General features: G+C 41.6%; 1 protein-coding gene across 1 annotated transcript in view; it reads right to left on the reverse strand.

The window, feature by feature from the left end:
* ATG4B (autophagy related 4B cysteine peptidase) overlaps positions 1 to 23,903 on the reverse strand; it is a 1,090,283-nt gene that overhangs the window by 339,319 nt on the left and 727,061 nt on the right. The gene's annotated exons all lie outside the window — the stretch shown is intronic.

Raw genomic sequence — 23,903 nt, forward strand, 5'->3', positions numbered from 1 at the left:
TGCATTAAGTATCACAGAATGAGCAGAAACAATTGCCATCAATGGACTGACAGATGAAGGATGACGTAGGTGCTACTGTGTGCTCAATGTGCCATGACTGAGCTGCATGGCACACTGAAGAGAAGTCAGTTATGCTGCCCACGATAATACCATGCAATGCTCACAACACTGTACAAATCTACAGTGTGTAACAAGGAGAACAGTTAAGTAGTGCACAAGAATAAAAGGCCTGCAGTATAACATCTATACAGATGCAAAGCACTGGCATCATTATTTTCAACTAGATTCATAATCAGAAGGATGAGAAAAAAGCAACTATGGCAACAAGCAACACCACCACATGTACAACTGGCACCTTGCTCTGACACACAGAAAGGAGTAAAGAACTTTTCTCATGTTTCACCTACATTGGACAGTGCATGGTGAACCCAAATAATCTGAGGCAATAATCGATCCAACATGCAACATGAAGGTAAACTTAATAAAGGAGGGTGAAACTCGAGGATATGCAGAGGATATGTGGCTGTGACTTTGAGGTTTCCAAATTTTTACTATAGTAGCATTTTCTTGGACTCAGTAAAAGTCAACAACACAATGGGATTTACAGTGGTCAGTACTGTGCAGTTTCTTTATTTTATTTATCCTTTATTTGACCAGGTTAGTCCCACTAGTCTAATGGCCTTCTTTCAGGAGAGAGCCAAGGTGGCACTTCTGCTTCTATGGGAAATTTGGCCAAGGCATCTTGGAACTTCCAGTATTTTTTTCAAAACATGGGATCTTGTACATACACTTGAGCTACTACCAACTCAAGCAGATAGGACCACGGTTTAACATCTCGTCCAAAGGACGACACAGTCAACAGTGCAGCCCCCATCTAATATTGCACTGCAGTGTCAGCAATTAAATCACCTGGAGTGGGAGTAGAACCCGCAGTCATCAACACGCATGGACTGCTGCAGGAATGACGTCAGGCATATAAAGTAGTCAGGCACAATGGGCAGTTAAATATTTTTGCCCAGCACAGAAAGTTATTCAACAAACTTATTTCATTTTGGGTAACTGGACTGGCCCAGGTGTCCATTTTCAGCCATGATCTTACAATATTAATACATCTAAAGATGACAAATTGGAGAAAATAAGACAGAATGCACTGCATGGATACCACGACAATGCGCCAAATTTAAGAAAAATACAACGTTGTCAAGTACTTTTCTAATACAAGAATAAGAAAGATGTTTTACAAAATTTTAAGTACCTTTCAGCTGTGCTAACTACAGCATAACAACCATGACAGAACAGTATTCCAAAGCATTTTCACAGCTTTAAAAGTTAATAAACACTTCACTGTTACACAAGAAAACAACAGTGTGGCAGAATGAAGTGTTTAACATTAACTTCTGCCCACTGTTGGTGTGGCTGCACTAAGTGTTTTATGATTTTTTAAAGCTGTAAAACATTCCGCATTCATTAAAATTTTGTTTCCTAATTTTTTTTTTCTGTAATTGGTAGCACGTGAATCCAATAAAGCCCCATGTACTACAATTATGATCAGGTCTCTCTGCTAACTACTTATTATGTGTTCTCAATATGAATGTCAATATTCATGTCTAGAGCTTCATTTTGCTCTGCTATAAGGGGAAATATTTTTTGACACCCATGCCTTGAACACATAAGTTAGTTATAATCAGAATTCCACTCCTAGTCCACAGTGCCACACACACACAGTACACCATTTTCTTAAAAACATTTAAAAATATACCAGCTAAACATTTTACCAAAGTAACAATGTACTTCACTAATCAAAGTTCATTGAATCCTGTTCACATTATAGGCATTAAATAGGTACTTATGAAATAAAGTAACCAATTAGAATCTGTCTGTTATAGCCATACTCGGTCGCCTTGTCTGGAAGTGATTCTATATTAAAATGTCATGTTCTGGCAGTTGTGGCAGCAAGATCCACGTACCAAGCACAGAGTACACCGGGTCTATATCAGTTTCTCAAATACTCTATTCAGTGAATGACTAGTTATTGAACCCACTTAAGCAAAAGTCATTTTAGTGAACGATCATTCTAGCAAATTTCTTCAGAAGGAAAAAAGCTAGTGGGCCAGCTACTGACCATAACAAACTACACATTTTAAAACTCAGCAAAGTGGGGGGCTGTGTCCCCTCACCCACAAACTAAATATACAAACTCTGAGGTCACACTATAGTGGGGAAAGGGGCAAATTCCCGATGATGGCCAACTACTTCCTTTCCCTGTGAACAAATTCATTGAAAAGATCACTCGCTAAAATGACTTTTTGCTTAAGTGGGTTCGATGTATAGTTATTCGCTGAACAGACTATTTGACAAACTGATATAGACCCGAATACACCTACCTTTTCAATCCAAGAGCTTTGTTTGCTCTCATACTCATTATCAGCTTCTACAGGAACATGTTTTAACTGTTTACAATGCTTTGTTTCTTACAAAGTAAAAGAAAGTGCAAGGCTATCCAATCTAAGAATTCCTGAGAACTTAGCAATGATTGCGACTGTAGCAGTTCAGGATGCAGTAGTACAAACATGGAATACTGTGCCACGAGTTTCACAAATGCAGCACATATCAGACAGCCTAGTGACTGAAGACCAAGAAGATATACTCTTATCTTTGCCAAAGTGAGCAAAATTTCCTATAAGAATAGCACCAGCATTTTCAAGTTTGAATGCCGAAGAGGAAAAAGCATGCTGGCATACTGATGGTTCTGGTCTGACAAGGTATGAAGTAAATATGAAGAAATAAAGGAACTGGGAAATTCTCACTCAATATAAGTTAAAAGTAAATCTAGAAATCAACAGTTACAGACAGGCAAAAGGGTATGCATTTACACTGATAACTGGAAAGCTTTTAAAGGATTAACTCTTTGGAGGACTTGCTAGCATAACAATGCATGAAATAATATATTACAGAAAATCTCTGTGGGCATCAGGAGAGGAATTGCACACTACTTGGGAACCAGCACTGTGCTGTAATTTGACCCGTTATGTTGATGCATATGTACTACCATCTCTGAAATCTGAAGGAAGAAGGTACAACTACAAGTGGCAGAAAAACATACTGTTAAAATAGTGAGAAAACAATTGCCAAATGGGTATATGAACAAACTGGGCATTTACGAAGACATACTACTGTACAACAGGCCACAAAGAACATGACGTTATGAGCTGAGGCGAATTACCATTTGAAGTGAAAGAACACTGAAAGTTGCTAAGAATTCAAACCACAATTACCGTAGCCCACAGCATCTGAAATGTACTGGAAATCAAAACTAGGCAAACTTCACAAAGCAGCTTTACAGGACCATTATCACCTAAACAAAATCAATATTACTGCTTAATTACAGTTGATTACGATTCTAGAATACTTCTGGTACAGTCCAATATAGAGGCAAACAGAGGTTCAGTTTTACAAGGACTAAAAACTGTGTTCTAATTATGGAATGCAAAGTGACATACAGTATAAAAAAACATACTTTACAGACACTGAAGTACAAACCATGGGCTAAGGAGCACATAATTAATCTGCTGCTATCAATATCAGCAATGAACAGACAATATGAAGCAATGCATAAACAACTTACTTAAAGACCAAATCAGGAAGAATATTAACTCAGATACTTTACATAGATTGTTCACACTGTTAATCTTTGTGCAGTAAATCAAATGAACAATCAAAATGAATACAGGGCTCACCTCCTCTACTAGCATAGTGCACATAAGTGCTGATGATTACATGTCAAAACAGTATGACTAACAATTCTGAATACCATGGTAACAAGAATGGCTTCATGCTGCACATGAACTACATGTGCCTCTGCAGTACCAAAATACATAATGGGCTTTAGGATGGGAAACCCCAAAAGCAAAAGAACATTCCTGTAGGTTGGGAAATACAGTTCCCATCTTGGTAGCACTAGGGACAGCACAGCCTCCTTCCCAATGACTGGGAAAGAGATGTAGAATGTAGTGCAAAGAACAAAGAGAAATTTAAGATGATAAAACTGAGATACCTAGTCCCAAATAATTACCAGGGGAATGTTACTGGTAGAACTGTGTTTGCACATAGATTTATTTATTTATTTTACATTTGTTAACCGGGAAAGTCCGACTGGACACAAATCCTTTTTCAGCGGAGGCCCGGGGAGAAAAGTTCCACATAAAAGTAAGCTAATACAACACAGATACAATTAAAAATATGACAAATGCAGTAGAACACAGTTGAAAATATACAAAGTGTAACACATGGCATAGTTAAACATAATACTAGATATCATTTGTGCTTGTAAGTACAGTTAGTAAGACTGAAATCCAATATACAATGTACAAATAATATTATGCGATGCTCTTTATGAAAAGTATGGGATAAAAACATCTATCAAAGATGATCATAAAGGAGCTGTTTTAACTGAACGACCAGGCGATACACTTCTTGTACTGTTAGACAAAGCTGAGCATCCTATCTACTTTACTCTTTTTAGATCTATTACTTCATTCTTGGTCTCACTGGCTTCTGAAAGAGAAGGTAAAAGGTATAGAAAAGTGTTTAAGACTATTTCTCTAGCTGAAGTGTTTGGATAATGTCTAGCATATGTCAGAAAGAAGTACTTCAGCTGTGAGAAATCTTGAAATTTCCCATTCTGATGCAGCAGACCCACATGTGGAATGTTCAAGACAATTTATTATAGGCCGGAACAGTTCATAGGTTCATAGGTTCATACTAGGCTATCTGCCCTAAGCATTTATACGCCTAGCCAGAATGTTTGGCTTTCGCCACCCATTTTAAATTTATTTTGCCTTGCCCTTTTTCGAGGTTAGTATACTGTGCCTCTGTCTAACAGTGACACAGAAGTGATACCCGGGGTAAACCTACGATCTCCCATCCACTCATCAAGATTCCTCTTGAAGAGAGTCAATGAGGGACTCTGCCTAACCTGGACTGGGATTTTATTCCAGAGTGAAGAGAGCCTCTGGGTTATGAATCTGTCCCTCCAGCATGTCCTATTTATTTCAGTGCTGAGGTTCAAGTCTCTCGAGCGCGTAGCTCGATGGGATTTGGATTTTCTGAGGTGCAGCATGTCCATTAATTCCGGGTTGGACATGGCTTTATACGTCAGGCACAGATCGCCTCTGAACAGGCGGTATGCCACTGAGTAGAGCTGGAGTTTCTTTAACCGGGCAGCATATGGCATCAGTTTGAGCCCTTTGATCCTCTTGGTGAGGTACTTTTGGGGTCTTTCCAGTTGCTGCAGGTGTCTGGTAAGGTACATCCCAAAAGGGGCACTGTACTCAATTATGGGCCTGATGAGGGATGAGTAAAGAGGCACGATGACCTCCCCTGATCTAGATGTAAATTCCTTCATGATTAGGTAGGCTATATAAAATGTTTTTCTAACCACTTTGGCCACGTGGTTGTCAAATGAGAGATTGCTATCAGCTTGGGTCCCCAGGTCCCTAATTACTTCTTCTGTACTTAATGGATTACCACCTATGTGGTAATTTGTGGGCACTTTGTTTTTGCCAAAGGGGATGACTATACACTTTTTGGCATTTAGCTTGAGGCCATGGCTCTGGCACCAGTTGTCTGTTTCTATGAGGCCCTTTTGGAGGATGCTTGTGTCGGCTGGAGAGTCGATTACAGCGCCCAGTTTGCAGTCACCTGCAAACTTGGTCAGCCAAAGTCCTTCCGTGTTGGCCTGCACCTCCGAGAAATATATACCGAACAAGAGAGGTCCCATGACTGAGCCTTGTGGGACACCACTTGTAACTGGTTTGGAGTCTGACATGGCTCCAGCAATTCTAACCATGTGGGTTCTGTCCTTCAGCCAGTTTGCAATCCATCTAGTGACATAGGGGTTTATATTTAAGCTGGTGAGCTTATCTATAATGCCTGAGTGGGGTACTGTATCAAAGGCTTTTGCGAGGTCCAGGTAGGCTGTGTGGACCACCTTCCCCTCGTCAATGGCCTTGGTGACTGTTTCAAAGAAATCAACCAGGTTTAAGAGGCAGGATCTGCCCTTAACAAAGCCGAACTGGGTAGGATCCAGTGTCTGTAGGTCCCCAATATCTTTATTTATGAGGTCCATGATGATCCTTTCCATAGCTTTGCAGACCAAGCTAGTCAGGCTTATGGGGCGATAGTTTCCAGGATCCGTTGAGGCACCACCTTTATGGAGGGGGACCACTGTTCCTGTACGCCACTCTTTGGCCACATATCCTGTAGTAAGGCTGAGATTGAACAGTAGTTTTATGTTTGGGTTTAGCTCTTCTTGGAGTTCATGTAGGATGCAGCCCGGGACACCATCTGGTCCCATTGATGCTGTGTTTTTTGCTTTGGAGAGGGCAGCTCTTACCTGAGCATCTGAGATGTCAGGGGGGCAGCACTCTGCTGGGATAGATATTTGCCCTTTTGGTGGGGAGGGGGGGAAGAAGTTTGTGCTGAACCTGTCAGCTAGGATGCTGGCAATGTCTGTGGGTTCAGTGTATTTTTTGTCATTTTGGACTAATTCTGAGCATATCTGGGAATTACCACCCAGGTTCCTAACATCACTAAAGAAAGCCTTGTGATTATCCTTAATGTCCTGTGCAATTTTTCTCTCGAAGCTGGCCTTAGACAATTTTATGAGTGCCCGTAGTTTTTTGCTAATACTGATCAGTGATGCCTTCCCTTTTTGGGATTTTGCTCTATCATTTAGTAGCTTCCTCCTTCTATTGTATAGTTTGTTTATGGCTGGGGTCCACTAGACAGGACGTCTGCCTTTGGAGGATTGGGTCTTGGTTTTATTTGGGATCGCATGATCCATGCATTCCTGAAGGTGTTCATAGAATGCGTTTATAAAGGATTCTGCGGTCTGGGCAGTATTTTCCACAGGCCCGGGGGGCTTTGAAGGATTCCACCTCGGTTTTGAGGAGTGTGAAATTTGCTTTAGAGAAGTTTTTCACTGTGGTTTTCTGGGCAGGGGGTGGGGTCAGGATGTGAATATCCAGTGAGATTAGTTTATGGTCTGATCTTACCAGTGAGGGATACACTTCTGGTCTGGAGCATAGAGTCCCCATGTTGGTGATGATCAGGTCCAGTATGTTTTCCCCTCTTGTGGGAGTGATAACAAGTTGTTCCATAGCATTTGAGTTTATAAATTCTAGGAACCTTTGGGTTAGGGTGTTGGAGCTAGAGTAATGCTCCCAGTCTATGTTTGGGTAGTTGAAGTCGCCCAATATAATAGTGTTTGGAGAGACCTTCATATTTTCCAGTGTTCTCAGAAAGGCCGAGTGGGGTTCCTGGGTTTGGGAGGGTGGTCTGTAGCAGGCTATAAACTGGAAGGCAGTTTTACCCACTGCTAGTTGCACATGGATAGTCTCTGATGCTTCGTGCTTTGCCACCAACCTGGAGGTGTGGGTATCTTTCATGAATATCAATACTCCCCCTCCTTTTGTGGTTCGGTCCAAGTTTTGGGGCCGAAAAGCATGGTATGAGGTATAACCTGGTAGTGCTGGGGTGCTCTCAGGAGCCCTGAACCAGGTTTCTGTTACTGCACAGATATCGATGTTCTCCATGCTAAGGAGAGTTTCGAAAAGTGCATCTTGAGGTTTAGACTTCTGGCGTTGAGTAGCATTACTCTTAGTTTCTTATCCCTTGTGATACCTATGGAGATGGGTTTGTCTTTTGAGCCTTGCCTAAAAAGGCACTATGGGGTAGCAAGAGCCTTTGTCAATATCCGAAAGCCCAGGGTGACAGGTGCAAGCCGTCCCTAGCGAAGCATCGTGGCTTGTCGAGCATATCATCCCAAGCTGACAGGCATTGGATCCCCTTTGAATGACACCAGTACTTAAGCCAATTGTTGAAATTGATCATCTTGTCTTCATATTGTGGCATCATTCTTGGTGAGGGTAAGATGCTACTCGAGGTCAGGGTCATACCGGCCTGGGCTACATGCTCAGAGAGCTCCTTTATGTCTCTTTTCATGTAGTCCAGGGAGGTACATCTCAGGTCATTCACACCAGCATGGACAATGACTGAGTCATATTTGTACTTGCCTTGGAGTGACCTGAGTGCTTGTGTTATGTGGCGGATCCTAGCGCCCGACAGGCTGCTCACTGTGACCCTCTCCTTGTTCAGCCTGGTGAGCGGACGTCAGTGTGCCTGACGATAGAGTCACCTATTACAAGTGTATCAGGTGTGTTGTTTAGTCTTAAGGGCTTTGACTGTTTGGCACACTGGCTTTGTGAGATATGTGTTGCATGTGTTTTGTTTTGGGGTGGTGGTTGCTTGGGTGTCTGCTTTGGAGGTCTCTGCTGCTTAGGCAGATCTTTATTTAGAGCCTCCAGTATGTTTTGTGTGATTATGTGTTTGGTTTGCTGTCGGTAGGTCTATGTGAGACTGGAATTGTAGTGAGTGTGGTTTCCTTCTCCTCCTGACTGGTTATGCCAGTACTGAGTTGAGAGAGCTTAGCCTCCAGTTTGGCTATATGGTTGCATCTCTCACATGTGTTGGAATTTGTTGGGAGGAGGAGAGGGTTGTCTGTGTACATGAGGCAGTTGTAACATTGCCTCAAGATTCCCAGATTCACCAGCTGGACCGGAGAGGAGACTGACAACTGACCTTTGGACATGCTAGAATAATATTGGGAATTCCTTAATAATTGAAAACAAGGGCCAGTGGGGAGTGAGGGTGTAGTGCTTTTAATTTTTAGTGCTGACTTATATAATTGCTTTAGCGAGCAAGTGCCAGGTAACTTAAGTGCAATGTGTTACAGGTAACTTAAATGCAAAAACGACAAACAGTAACTTTCTTTCAAGTGAAACAAGGAAATAAGTACAGTAAGCAATGCAGATATCACTAGTGATCCACAGAAGCGCTGAGAAGCCGCGTATTAGGTGGAATTAGCATTCCAGGGAAATAACAAGCAAATAAACAACAAGCATATAAACAGTATACATTATACAGTAACTGTAATTCAAATCTACCTAGAGTAACAGACTGTGAAAAGACATAATTTGTCAAATAAAAATATAAGCAGTGCATCCCCTCCAGGAAAATCTATTCAGACTTGTTCTGTTAAACGTTATGCAGCCAATTATGACATGCTTTAGTTTAGGATTTAGATTAAATTTTTGCAGTGGATAGAAACATAATCCATTGGATGTAATCTATGCAATTGCATGCTACAGATAAAAGCACCACTACTTTTGATAGAATTGAACATACTGTAAGGAACCAAACATGTTGCAGAAACATAGTTATTACCAGTACCAATAAACAAGTGATTGAAGACTGATACACTAGTGTAAGCATAAGTAAACAAATACCTTTTGTATTATAAGTAAACAAATAACTTTTGTAACTTCTTCGAAACAGTCACCAAGGCCATTGATGAGGGAAAGGCAGTCCATACAGCCTACCTTGACCTTGCAAAGGCTTTCGACACAATACCCCACTCGGGTATTGTAGAAAAACTTACCAGCTTAAATGTAAACCCATATGTCACAAGATGGGTTGCAAACTGGCTTAAGGACAGAACCCACAGGGTTAGAGTTGCTGGCGCTATGTCAGACACCAAGCCGGTCACAAGTGGTGTCCCACAGGGCTCGGTCCTTGGCCCCCTATTGTTCGGCATCTACTTCTCAGAAGTACAGGCCAACATGGGAGGACTTTGGCTGACAAAGTTTGCAGACGACTGCAAACTGGGCGCCATAGTGGAAAGTGCATCGGACACGGATATCCTTCAGAAGGGACTCACGAAAACAGATAGCTGATGCCAGAGCCATGGCCTGAAGTTAAATGCCAAAAAATGTATAGTCATACCCTTCGGGAAAAACAAGGTAACCCCAAGCTAACATATAGGTGGCAATCCACTAAGCACAGAAGAGGTTATCAGGGACCTGGGGACCCAGGTTGACAGTGGCCTTTCTTTTGACACTCACGTTGCTAAAGTGGTTAGAAAGACCTTCTACATTGCCCACCTGATCATGAAGGGATTCACATCCAGATCTAGTGAGGTCATTGTTCCCCTGTACTCTTCACTTATCAGACCAATGATCGAGTACAATGCCCCATTCGGGATGTATCTCACCCGACATCTGCAGCAATTGGAGAGACTCCAAAAGTTCCTCACCAAAAGGATAAAGGGACTCCAAAATCTGTCATATGCTGCCAGATTGAAGAAACTCCAGCTCTATTCAGTCGCATACCGCCTGCTCAGAGGTGACATGTGCCTGACATACAAGGCCATGTCCAACCCGGAATTAATGGACATGCTCCACCTCAAAAAATCCAAATCCACCAAAACCAATAGAGCAAGCGACTTAAACCTTAGCATGGATATAAATAGGATGTGCTGGAGGGATAGATTTATCACTCAGAGACTCCCTATGCTGTGGAATAAAATCCCGGTCCATGTGAGGCAGAGCACCTCGCTGGCTCTGTTCAAGAGAAATCTTGACCTGTGGATGGGAGATCGTAGGTTTACCTCGGGAATCATCTCTGTGTCACTGCTGGACAGAGGCACAACAAACTAATGGGCACAGTATTTTTTCATATAAGGGGTGGCGTAAGCCACAAAACTTTGGGCTAGGCTTATAAATGTCTTAGGGCAGATAGCCTAGTATAAACCTATGAACCTATGAACCTATTAACATGATACAGCAACTTTGGCATTTTAGGCAGTTAGTACTGAATGAATAAAGGGAGGAGGAATTCATAGTCGAGCTGCATGCATACTATGCATCATGTAGTCACAGATGAAGTGGACACATAGGCTTTCAGCAATTCATTGCCCCAAATTGTGCAACAGTGCAGTGAGCAGAAGTGCACAGCAAAGAACATATGCAAATGACTGTTTAATGACATGCAAATGAAAGCACATAGCCAAATGAGACCACAGCAAATCATAGTCATAACTGGTAGAAATTGTGTACCAGCGTGCTCTACAGTACAAAACAGAAAAGTAAAAAAAAATCAGAGCTGCAGACAGTGAAAAAGCACATGACCCCAACAGCAGCAGTTACGCAGCAGCATGTAGTTGCTATCAGCACATTTCCCATCCATGTGTGTAGAGGCATCAGGTGGGAAAGAAAAGAATCACATCAGTGGGTAATGTTTCATAATCTCACAGACCAAGGGACTACTGATTGCTTCAGTGTAGATTGGGATATTTTACAGACCTTGGTTGACATGCATCACTTGAATGTAGAACCTAAAGAATATGTCCCTCCCATCATTGTGGAAACAAAGGTTATATATGATTAGTGGCTAGAGTGCTTGATGGAGACAAATACGGGACATGTTAGGCTTATCATAGGCATCTGCTTCTAGAATACTGAAAGTTCCTCAAAGGTATGCTCCTATATGTGGATGACCACAGCTAGTGTCCATGTACCCAGATGGAAAGCCATAGTTATGAACAGCTTCTATGACACTGCTCACATCCTGTGGTACCGGAGTACCACAGACTGCACACATAGGAATAACAGTCCCATTTGGTCCACAGTCACATAACTATACAACAGTAAATGGCACCATTCCAAGAACTGCCAAGTAGTGTGTGACACACATGGGCTTATAACTAATATACCTGTACAGCACCCAAGCAGTCCCCATGACTTACAATTGGCATATCTGACAGCTATACCACTGCTTCCTATAAGATTTCATTTCATAGTTCCATACAGTTAGGAAGTGCAGGCAGTGGGGCTATATGAAATATAAATGCCTACAAAGAGTTAGCACTTGTATACTAAACCCCCACAACTGTTGTCACTGCATTGCAGACGACAGTGGATGTCAGCCAGAGCCTTTGTTAATGGCACCTGCACAGTACTCACAGAGAGCTGCAGAGCTGAAGTACAATAAGGAATATAATCTTAATGAAACAGGAATCTAGCCCCTGGACACAGTTACATTAGGAGCACACATGTAAATAACACACTGACATGGAATGCATAGACACAATATCAGGTAATGACAGTGAGGCAGAACAGGAACAGCATCAGCTACACAATGCCACTCCAGAAGTGACAGACAAAATAGATAGCAGCACAGGCAATGCAGTAATAGTTAGTCTGTAAGTATGGTCTCTGATATGCAAACCGTGGCAGTGAAGTGCCACACACAGCAAATAGGATGCAGCATTAGTGAAAAGACTATACTGGTCAGTACACTGTCAGGTCACACTATGCGTCAGACATCACCACATACTTCAAGCAGTATGGAGGGTAGAGTAGGTCACAGTTTTCATCATGTGCACAGGTAACAAAAGCCACAATGACATGTGGATGTCCATATACACTATGGAGGGTGAAGCATGTCACAAGAGATGGAGAGAGGGAGTCTTGTGGTGATTTAGTTCTATGATTTAGTATCTAGTGACTATGAGTCAGGAACAACATCCTCCTATAATGGGGTTGGGGTGCCACTACATGATGGTTTACGATGGGGTAAGGATTCCACTACATGATGACAAGCTAAGATTCAGGGTTTCCCACAGCAGAGATGGTATAATACTGTAGGACTGCAACCTGCATGGAGTCTGCTGGTAAAGAGTCATGCCACTGGATGCAGGGTATGCTTTACCACCCATGATGAAGAATGGCAGAGAGACATACACTTCCTAATGACTGTGATGACTGTGTACCTGGTGACAAACTTCACATGATCATCCCAGAAATGCAACCCCCCAATCATGGCCAAAATTAACAGTCTAGGCAGTGTGATGATGGCATCAGTAATCTTCTACAAGGAGGTGGAAATGGAAACAGTGTGTGCCACTACAGACATATCCAGACCAGTCATGACATTGTCCTCAGGCTCCATGTCCTCAAGAAGTTGCTGACAACAGGGCAGCATCCTTATGAATGCCACTCAGTACAGCATTCAGCTCCAAGTTGGGCTGGGTCAGAGCAGACTGTACCTCTGAGACAAAATAACACATTTGCTAACTGATTCTGAATGCAATCCATATTTCAAGAGTATAGTGATATCCAAAACTCCTTTCAGGCTGCACTATGGTGGGAACACCCACATCAAACATAGTGCTCTCATCCTCTGCTGCAGGTGTACAGCGAGTATTACTGGTGCAAAATGCCACGGGTGAGCCCTACACAACTTGTGATGGTGAGGATTCAGACTGTACTTCCTTAGGTTCTTTTCAAAGGAAAAAAACTTCAAAGACCAATACATGTAAGGTTCAGTTAAGGCATATTTATTTACTTGCCACAAGGAGACAAAAACATGCAAATACAAGGATTTGTCTAACTACTAACAGGAAGTATGCTTATTCTTATACTATTTTACAAGACATGGCCTTCTATGGCTGATGTAATCAAACACAACTTTCAATATTGTTCTACAGCAGATGTTACTCAGATTTTCTGCTGACATGACTAGATTTGTGAGAAACTTTTGAGAAAAACAACCTGGCCTTGGTGGGCACTAATTCGATTACAAGCTTCCATTGTACAGTGTTACATTTCAAGGTACTCTTCTAATTCAGATACAAGCAAATACTGATTGCAGTTCATATTTTCAAACAGGCTTTGTCCTGATTATCTATGGCTTCTACATCTGTGTATTTTCTCACAGCACAAACGGAACTCCTTGTCTAAGCTTCATGCAAGTAGTATTGTTCTATTCATTATTTTCCTAACATAAGCAGGAATCATCTGCTTCTCAGTAAATTTCCAAGGCACAAGCAAGACTTTAGCTAACAATACAAGGTCAGAAAGCATCTGCAGTTTGTACAGATTCATGCATTATGAAATAGAATAAATGTGTTAACCCTTTTCAAGCTTTAAATGCACTAAGCATATTACTAATACACACATTAATAAATATTTTTCTGACATTTCCCCCCTTTTAATACTTTTATTCTACTTTCAAAATAAGCATAAACAGTTTGTTTTCTTCTCCTAACCTCTTCCACAGGATTTGCAGTGAAGAGAGTCATTCAGTTTAAACTCATGAAAGCATTTTCAATCTTTTAACAGTTCTTCAAACTCAGTACTTTGATATAAGGTTTCAGAAACTGACATGTCTATAAAATCTTTAATCAGTCTTTTCATGCAGGGGATGCCACAACAAACACATACTCCCAGTAGGAGCATTCCTACACAAATGGCAATCAGGATGTTCATTAGGATGGTACCCCACCCCCCAAACCATTTCTGGAAAAAGTCCGTCAGTGGGTTTGGGCCTGGTTTGGTCATGGCCGACACTTGCTGAATTACTTAAAGATGATTGTCTATCTCGTGTTTATGGTCAGGAATATACAAACAGCATTCTTCTTGGATTAAAGCGCAAGTACCACCTCTCACCGCTAGGGTGAAGTCGAAAGCCATGTGGTTTTGAAGCACTACAGTTCTCATAGCATTCAGTTCATCAGTCACTAATTCGAGAGTGGAAAAAGTTGCATTACTCATTACTTCGAGAAGTTTTGACAGTTTTCTCAGCTCCCAGATCAATTTCACTGCTCCATATGCCAGTAATATGCCTGCCCACGATATAACGCTATCACTCAAGTCCATATGTGTCAGTCTTTTGCCTATGGAATGATGGTCTTTCCAACCCGCATCGATTTGTCCCACTGGATTTACAGGTTTCTTGACGACCTCTCGGACATTTTGAATTTTTCCTCGAGGCAAAACTGCAGTGTGTCGTATGGCCGGAACCAGGTAACCCAAAAAACAACTGCCGGACCAATTCTCAGGTAACCATTTGTATGCCTTTCTGCCACACACAAAATAACAATCCTCTACTTTAGTAGTAACCTTGCTATGAATATACACTCGCCCTGCATGAAACATTTTTCTATCTATTATAGACAGTTGTTTATAAAGAACAGAATTATGTTTTACTTCATCAAGTGTTTTGTGCATCAATCCAAGAAATGAATCATAGTTTATATTACAATAAAGATCTACATTGTTACCTTTAGTGGAACATTTATAAGGAACAGTCATATTGCAATTGCTCCAACCCACCTGAACAGTATCATTTTTATAAAAACACTCAGTTCCCTTTTGTGGAACAGACAAGTGCAATGCTATTTTATCTTGTGATGTAATGGTTGAGGTATCATAAATCAAGTTCTCCCAGGTCTCATTGACCCCTAGGGGGAATGTAGTCATTAATAACCCCCCGTATGCTGTCGGCAAAGATGTGCAAATCCAGCAATTCGAAACATTGAAAGTCTCAGCATACACATATTTAATTGCCTGGTTAGTGTTAAAGTTTGAATGCCAGTCTATGAGTAACGCTTCACGTTTAGCCATAACAAAAAGATTATTGTCACTAGTACAGTTAACAGGATGATTATGCAATACTTCTGAGGAAAGGGTTGTTCTGCATTCCTGTTTCTTCTGGACTCTATCATTTTTACTCTTGGCATGTGACAAGAGTTTTGTCCAGTTCAAAGTTTTTGATTAATTTACAGTGCGTCAGGTGGATCCAGGAGGCGCGCTCCGCTATCTTGACTGCAGTGGGTGTCGACAGAAGCACTTGATATGGACCTTCCCACTTTGGTGATGCCCAATTCTTTCTCTTTACTGTCTTCACCCAGATCCAAGTTCCAGGGGACACTGCCACTACGGTCTGGTTTGTTCTTTATCTGAAACAGAATTTGACTGCAACAAATGTTTAGAATTTAACAAGTTTCACATGTACTCAGCTAGTGTACTGTCAGCTTCCTGGTCTGCGGGAATGAGAGATTTCCACTGAGGTATATAATAAGCCCTTCCAAATAATTTTTCAAAAGGAGTCAATCCTTTTGCATTCAGAACAGTTCTCATGCTCAACAGTACCAGGGGCAGACAGTACACCCAATTTCTCTGCGTTTCTACTATTAACTTCCTTAGCTTATTCTTTAAAATCCCATTATGCCTCTCTACTAGCCCTGCAGATTGTGAGTGATACGCACAACGATTTTTTAAAGAAATACCAAAATGTCTACTTAACTGTTGTATGGTCTGGTTTACGAAGTGTGTGCCGTTGTCACTGTAGATCCTTTCCGGAATGCCGCCGAATCTAGGGATGATTTATTTAACAAGAACTTTGGCCACAGTTGCCGCGTCTGGATTTTTAGTCGAAAAGGCTTCCACCCATCTGGAAAACATATCTACAATGACAAGACAATACTTCTTATTTTCACATTTATTCAACTCTATGAAATCCATACAGATAATATGAAACGGATATGGTGGTGTAGGGAAACTACCTTGCTTGGGCTTTAACGCCCCTTGTGTATGATGTTTACTACAAACATGGCACATCGAACAGAATTTTTTAGAGTAATTTAAGAATCTATATGTCGTGAACACTTGGTTCACCAGCTGTACCATCCCCCCTGTTGAGACATGGCACTGCCCATGGCTCAACAAAGCTGCATATCTAAACAAATTAGACGGCAATATCGGTTTCCCTTCTTTAGAGATGTACAGCCCCTTTTTGAGAATTGCTCCTCGTGTTACCCATCTTTGTTTTTCAACTTGCGTAGTAAGTGTCTACATTATCTTTAACATTTCTAAGTCTAAAATCTCAGAGGGTTGTAATTCCTCATTCAAAAGAAATACTTCTGAAGCTGCCTGCTTTGCAGCTGTATCAGCTCTCGCATTACCTTTTGAAATCCTGTCCTGTTGCTTGGTATGAGCTGTGCATTTACAAATAGCTACTTTCTGAGGTAAATGAATAGATTCTAAAAGATCTAAAATAAACTGTGCATGATTGATTGGTTTGCCAGTAGATGTTATCATTCCTCGATTTTTCCACTGTTGCGCAAAAACATGTACAGTAGAAAAAGCATACTGGCTGTCAGTAAAAATGTTCACACATTTACCCTTTGCTAAGGTACATGCCCATGTCAAGGCAATCAATTCTGCTGTCTGTGCAGATAAATTGTGTGGTAAAGATTTCGCTTCTATAATCTCAATATCAAAAACTACTGCATATCCTACTAGGTTCTGTCCTGCAGGACCCCTTTTGCATGAGCCATCCACGTAGTATGTCACCTCGGCATCATCCAATGGAACATCCATAAGGTCTTTTCTAGGCAGTGTCTTTTGCTCAATCACCTGCAGGCAGCTGTGTTGTGTGCCATCTGCAGGGGTTGGGAGCAAGGTAGAAGGGTTCAAAGTCATACATCGTTCAATTGTCATATGAGGTTGGCTCAACAATATAGTCATACAGGAAAGATGCCTAGCAGGGGAAAGATATGCTACCTTCTCTTGCAGTAAAATAATCGTGACTGCATGAGGCACTCTCAATGTGAGAGGGTGGAACAAAACTACTGAGGCCGAAGCCTGTACTGCCATTGCAGCTGCAACTACTGCTTGTACACAGTGGGGTAAAGACCGTGCCACTGGGTCCAGTTGTGATGGATAATAAGCAATAGGGCGTTGCTTTTCCCCATGCTGCTGTGTTAACACTGATGTCATATAACCTTGCTTACAATCTACAGTTTGGAAAAAACGTTTATGATAGTTTGGTAATCCCAAAACTAATGAGGACGCTATTAACTGTTTCAGTTTGCAGAAAGCAGATTCTGCTTCTGGTGTCCACTGTAACAAATCCTGTGCTGTCATAGGCTTTTTATAAATCAGGTTAGTCAACGGTGCAGATTCCAAGGCATAGTTTGGAATCCAACTCCGACAAAAATTAGTTGTACCCAGGAAGGACATCATTTCCTTCTTGGTAGTGGGTTTTGGTGCTTGCAAAATCTCTACTTTTCTGTCCTCATCTAATGTCCTACCTTCCTTGGATATTACATATCCTAGGTATTTAACTTGTTTTTTTCCAAAGCTGCAGTTTATTTTTGTTTCCTTTATGTCCTTCAGTGGCTAAAAATTGTAATAGCGCTATGGTATCTTCTTTACAATCTTGCTGGGTGGGGGCCGCCAGCAGGATATCATCAACATAAAGCAAAATCTGGCTACCTCTTGGTGGGGTAAATCCCACCAAGTTGCTTTCCATTTCTTGTGAGAATATTGTTGGACTTTCACAATATCCCTGTGGTAGTCACGTATATGTATACCTTTTCCCCTGAAATGTGAATGCAAACCAATATTGGCTGTCAGGGTGTATCGGTATCGAGAAGAATGCACTGCTGATATCTACCACAGAAAAATATTTCTGTTGAGGTTTTAAATCATTCAACAGGGTGTGTGGGTCTGGCACCGTAGGTGCCCTTGGTATTACTGCGTCATTTACAGCTTGTAAATCTTGGACCATACGCCACTCTCCATCCTCTTTAACAGGAAATAAGGGTGTGTTACATGGTGAATCAGGAGATTCCACCAGCACCCCTTCCTTAAGTAAAGCTGCTATAATAGGTTTGATTCCTACCTCTGCATCTTTTCTTAAGGGATACTGTCTTTTTTGTGGTCTAAATGCTAACTTTGGCGTTATAGTAACTGGTCCTGCTGTACGAATAAGTCCTACATCTGATTTTCCTGTTGACCAGAGAGTTTCTGGTATATTCTGTAAGGCATTCTCTTCCTCCTTCAATAGGAGTGCTAATCAGCTGTCCTTGCTAGACTGCAAGTGTACAGCTGGATGGGTCTGAGTTATCCAATTCAACTTCTGCATTTGTATTCCCTGTTCTGACATTTCTAACTCTGTCTGTTTTTCCCATCTTGTGACTTTTTCTCCTAAGTCTACCCATTTTACACTCTTGTCCTTAGTTAAGCTAACGTGTGGTAATCAATTAGATTTATAGAGTGCAAAGAACTCCTGGGGCAATGAACAGCTGGCTACACTGTTCCCTTCTGTGTCCCAGTACATATTACGTAATATCAATCTGTTTGCACAATTTCTAAACAATTCTTGCTCATATTCCTTATCAGGTCCTGGTGTGTTTCAATAATACAGAGTACAGTGCAACAAATGCTGTTTATCAATGTCAAGGGAGGGGAACTTGCTGATGGCTACATTCATCAACTCATCAGTCACTGCCCCTGGACCAATCATAACCAAGTCCTGGCTGTACCAGTAAAACATTTTACCCTCCGTCTGCACTGCAAAGGTATCAATTTGTCGCTGTGCTTCCATACCCTGCATAGTCGGAACTACTGCTATACCAAATAGCTGCATAAGGTCTCTGCCCAAGAGGTTTACTGGGCATTTTGCAGAAACAACAATTTTGCTTTTCTGGGTCAATCCTGAAACAGGATCAGTTATCACAATATTATGGGAGAGGGGCTCCCGATACAGCTGTCCATTAGCTGCTTTCACTAATATGTAATGAGGTGACTAAGTTCTCTGGCAGTTTGGAGGGATGTATCAGGGTCCGTGATGCCCCTGAGTCACACAAGAATCTGACTTCCCTCCCTTCTACCAGGAGTGTAACTTCTGGTTTTGTGTCTGCTAAATAGAGCTCCAAGCTCAATAAAGCTAAATCTAATATTTCATTTTCTTCACTATCCGTGACTTCCTGCACTTCCTCTATTTCTTCTGTCACATTCTCTACTCCCTCTGTCACATTCTCATTTGTCCCTTTCTCTGCTATCCCCCTTCTAGTGATTCCTGACTATCATATAGTCCAGTCCTCACCCTCCTTATCTTCCGTGGTTGCTTTCTTGTTTTTCTTGCAATCCCTTGCCAAGTGTCCCTTTGTACCGCATTTAAAACATTTGCCCCTTTTCTTTTACCCTTCAAAGTCTTCTGATCGCTGATCAGACTGTTTGTTTCCCTGGGCATTTCTCTTGCCCTTTTTCCCAGACTGTACTACATAAACTTCTGCTCCATCTTCTACAGAAAATACCTGGGCTTTCTTTTTCTTTTTGCTATTAAAATGCCTTTCGGCATGCCTAGCTTATTGAAGTAATGACTGTAACCTGCTTGTACGATGATCTACCTTGTGCTTTGTAATAAAGCTGCTTATGGGTGCAATAGTGCCTTTCAAAAATGCATTCTTTAACTGCTGCTCATATGGGGAATCATGTGTCTGATCTTCAGGAACCTGCATTCCACAATGGTAATTAAAACATTCTAATAGGCTGGCATAATATCTGTCAATAGTTTCACCTTCTTGTTGGATGCATTGATTAATGCAAGTCCAGTCTGCCCTAGGCTTCCATTTCTCAGAGATTCGGTCTGTAAGACCTTACACTCTGTTGTCTAATTCTGCGCTGCTATGTGGGAGGGGCCTGAGCGCAGCATCACGGGGATTCCAGTTGCCACTAATCATGTGCCAGTCTGGTCCCACAATTTGTCTGACTACTTTTTCTACCTCTTCTCCGTTTAAATTATAACTTAGCCTCATTCCTTGCAAATCTTCTAAGAACTTTCTAAAATTAACTTCTGGATGGGGAATTCCCTCAGTGGCTTTCCGGATGTCTTTCGGAGTCCAGGATCTATATACTAGAATAGTCGGGTTCTGACCTTCTTGCCCTGCCTGAGGATTAGGCACTTCTATAAGTGGACATAGTTCTTCTTCACTCATAAATCGTGAATTTCTACCCATTTGATATAACTCAATGTCCCCTTTTGAGTTTCCTGCCCGTGTTCGAGACCTGGTCTCAACGGGATCTCTAATAAACGGTTTCGCTTTTGTAGTGTCTCTACTTACAGTGACAGCAGGATATCGCAGGGGTGGACCAACTTGTTCATTTGCCTCACATTCTGGTAAGGGAGGCGGAGGGGCTGATGCTATTACTAAGTTATTGTCCTCCCTATCTAAAAACATTGCTTTTGAATTATTACTCTTTTGTTCCCTTCGGTTTACTTCCTCAATCCACCTGTATGCCTGAGGAATTCTTAATTGACGTTGCTTTTTTACCCGACCTTTAAAATCAGTTTTAAGCTGTTTGACACGTGAGGATTTTTCTAATTTACCATCACATTCATACTTATTAACCCATTTTGAGTAGTAGTTAATATTATCAGCACGCTGTGACTGCATGTATTTCGCGTCTTCGGTTAACGGCGGACTTTGGGATCTTTTTGTACAATTATTACCCATTTTGTTCTACCCTTTTAATCGTTACGTAACCCCTTACTTTTAACATGGTACCACAGATTTTGTTATAGTCTCTTCAGAATGACTGCCTACCTCCTCTGTTTCCCTGATCTATGACAAGACAGTAATCTTTTTGTCCCTGACTTGTATAAAGTCTTAACAAAATAAATACAAATCTAGTCCCTGATCTAAAACAGAAAAAAGGTAGATTCACCTTACCTGAGCCTTTGTGATTGATCACCTGGTTCGAGTAAACCCGTCCTTCAGTCGCAGATCAGAAAGTGGCTGGCCTCTTTTGTACGACAATTCAGTCAGAGGGCTTTTCAACTAAGAAGAACCGATGTGGTTTCTTCCCCGTATGGTTTCAAGCCACCTGGCCTGTCTGATCTGAGGCGAAGTGAGGATTTCCGGTCCGAAGGACCAATCTGTCAAAGGAAAAAACTTCAAAGACCAATACACATAAGGTTCAGTTAAGGCATACTTATTTACTTGCCGCAAGGAGACAAAAACATGCAAATACAAGGATTTGTCTAACTACTAACAGGAAGTATGCTTATTCTTATACTATTTTACAAGACGTGGCCTTCTATGGCTGACGTAATCAAACACAACTTTCAATATTGTTCTACAGCAGATGTTACTCGGATTTTCTGCTGACATGACTACATTTGTGAGAAACTTTTGAGAAAAACAACCTGGCCTTGGTGGGCACTAATTCGTTTACAAGCTTCCATTGTACAGTGTTACATTTCAAGGTTGTTTTCTAATTCAGATACAAGCAAATGCTGATTGCAGTTCATATTTTCAAACAGGCTTTGTCCTAATTATCTACGGCTTCTACAGCTGTGTATTTTCTCAGAGCACAAATGGAACTCCTTGTCTAAGCTTCATACAAATAGTATTGTTCTATTCATTATTTTCCTAACATAAGCAGGAATCATCTGCTTCTCAGTAAATTTCCAAGACACAAGCAAGATTTTAGCTAACAATACAAGGTCAGAAAGCATCTGCAGTTTGTACAGATTTATGCAGTATGAAATAGAATAAATGTGTTAACCCTTTTCAAGCTCTAAATGCACTAAGTATATTACTAATACACACATTAATACATATTTTTCTGACAGTTCTTCTGTTGGTGAGGACAGTCCTTCACCCTGAACTGCAGGTGGATGTCCATCCAAGACAGAGAAGACAGTGCCATGTGTTATCTGAATGTGGCTCGGGTATTTTTTTTTTGTCTTGTCATCATTATCAGCCACTACAAAGATGCCAACATCATCCTGCTGACCTGCCCCAGCCTCTACACTACAGCTGTCACTGAAGCAGATGTTTGTCTTAGAAATACACAACATAAACACTAGCGTGAACATATCTGCTTGTGCTAACATTCTAGGGTGTCCATGCAAGAAGAAATGTGCATTCCAATTTTTTTTTTTTTTTTGCTGCCATCCTGATATGGATAAATATCTGGCAGTCCTATGACAAAGCATAAGCATTCAATGTTATTGTCAGCCTGCAATCTTAATGTGCATTTTTTTCCTGGGTACTTCTTACCCCCATGCTAGCTGATTATGAAGCCCCTCCTCCACTGGATTTGACACCATTTGTTCCCTAGTAGTGGAGATCTATCCACATCTACTAGGGCAAGAAATGTCTATATAGTGGTCATTCAAACAACCAGTAGGGTTGCTTGTACCTCTGCAGGCATTTTGGGAAGAACATTTTATATTAGCTTATCCCCTCTCGGGCAGAGGGATGCGATACCCACATCACCAGAACGGCTACTAAGCCTTCCCCTCATACAAGTGCATGATCCCTTGCACTTTCTGAATGAAGATTACTGTCCATCTGCAGCTTGGTTGACCACACTCCTGACCAAGGTCATGTGCCCAGCCCCTTCCTCCAAAAGACTGCCATGGCACATGGCTGATTCCTCATTTCCCCAGGATGAGCATACCCACTATCCTTGCCAGCTACATCAAGCATCTTAGCCACTAATCATACTTGGGTCACCTGGGTTTAAATCAGTGCTATATCCCTCTAAGCCACCAGAGACCGCCGATTCTGTATGTACAGTAATGCTGTAAAGATATCTGCTGCTCATGTTGCTAACCGGGTGCACCATCCACTGAGATGCCTTGAGGAGAAGGTCCATCCTGTGCCAGTGTCCACTTGGCCTGGATGATCCCAGTACTGCTATCCCCATGCAGTACCTTGTTGGTCCTCGCTATTACCAACTTCTGCACTGTTATGGAACACGGCTTACCTTGGTAAGGCATATCATGTTAGTGACATGCCTGTGACACTGCAGCAGTGTGTGATTCTATTCATCCATATCACTGATGCCATGGACCAGTGTCTCTCACACCTGGACCCATAAAGGCAGATCGGCACTCCCTTCCCCAAAAGGAAGCACTCATGGGGCCCGAGTATTTCCTGCAGGACATCAACCTTAGCAGGGATGAATTTGTCTAGTGCCTGACAACCATCTTGTTCTCTGGAAATTCTAAATCCTGGGAACAAAACACCAACAGCTACTGACTGTATACTAGTTGGGCTTGGGAGATGACAGCTGTAGACACAGACTTCCCAGGTTTACCACATTATAATCAAAAGGACAGATATGGGAACACATACAGCTGATATAACTGCCTTACACACATTTAATGCCCTCCCTGCAGGACCCAGCCTCTTTGATAGTTCTGTTAGGAACTACATGTATGTATGTATGTACACATACAGGAAGGCAATACTCACAGAGACCAACTTTAAGGAGCCAGCCAAGGAAACACAGGGGACATATTAAACAATACTACTGTGGAAGGGATAAATTCGTGCATGCATAGTAATAATATATCTAATACCACACCTCTTATTACTATACATGGAGAATACCATCTCCATAAGGGAAAGCAAGCAT

Source organism: Protopterus annectens, chromosome 4.part0, assembly GCF_019279795.1.
Source record: "Protopterus annectens isolate FY-2018-M chromosome 4.part0, PAN1.0, whole genome shotgun sequence".
Taxonomy (NCBI): Eukaryota; Metazoa; Chordata; order Ceratodontiformes; family Protopteridae; genus Protopterus; species Protopterus annectens.